This window comes from Penaeus monodon, chromosome 19 (genome assembly GCF_015228065.2).
Source record: "Penaeus monodon isolate SGIC_2016 chromosome 19, NSTDA_Pmon_1, whole genome shotgun sequence".
Lineage (NCBI taxonomy): Eukaryota > Metazoa > Arthropoda > Malacostraca > Decapoda > Penaeidae > Penaeus > Penaeus monodon.
This window is the reverse complement of record NC_051404.1, coordinates 7,438,627-7,438,973: the sequence shown is the minus strand read 5'-3', so window position 1 is coordinate 7,438,973 and position 347 is coordinate 7,438,627. Positions and strand designations below refer to the sequence as shown.

General features: G+C 32.9%; 1 protein-coding gene across 1 annotated transcript in view; it reads left to right on the top strand.

The window, feature by feature from the left end:
• The window catches only part of LOC119585037 (serine/threonine-protein phosphatase 2A regulatory subunit B'' subunit beta-like), a gene marked incomplete at its 5' end in the record, with an annotated part of 15,978 nt that overhangs the window by 11,863 nt on the left and 3,768 nt on the right, over positions 1–347 (top strand).

The following is a 347-nucleotide window of genomic DNA, read 5'->3' as shown; positions in this document are numbered from 1 at the left end:
CACCTTAAGGGATTTGAAGATAGATATTTATTTTACTGTACTTTAGTTGGAGAATTTCAGAATTAGGTTCTAAGTAAATGATATAAAACTAGAATAGGAGACCAGTGCATCTCTGCTGAAAGAGTATCATTGAAGAAAATGACTGAATTTCACAATTACCTCAACCTATCATGTGGGTTTCTCTTTTTTCAGCAAAATTTAATCAAAAAAAGAGAAAAAGCAAATGAAAATTGTTGTCAAGGTTTACTGTAATACTTAGTGCTAATGAAGGCGAGTACCTCTCCTTGTTGGCATGAGTGTAAACGTCTTCTTCTAGTAGATTTTCATGAATTTTTCTGGTCCATTGC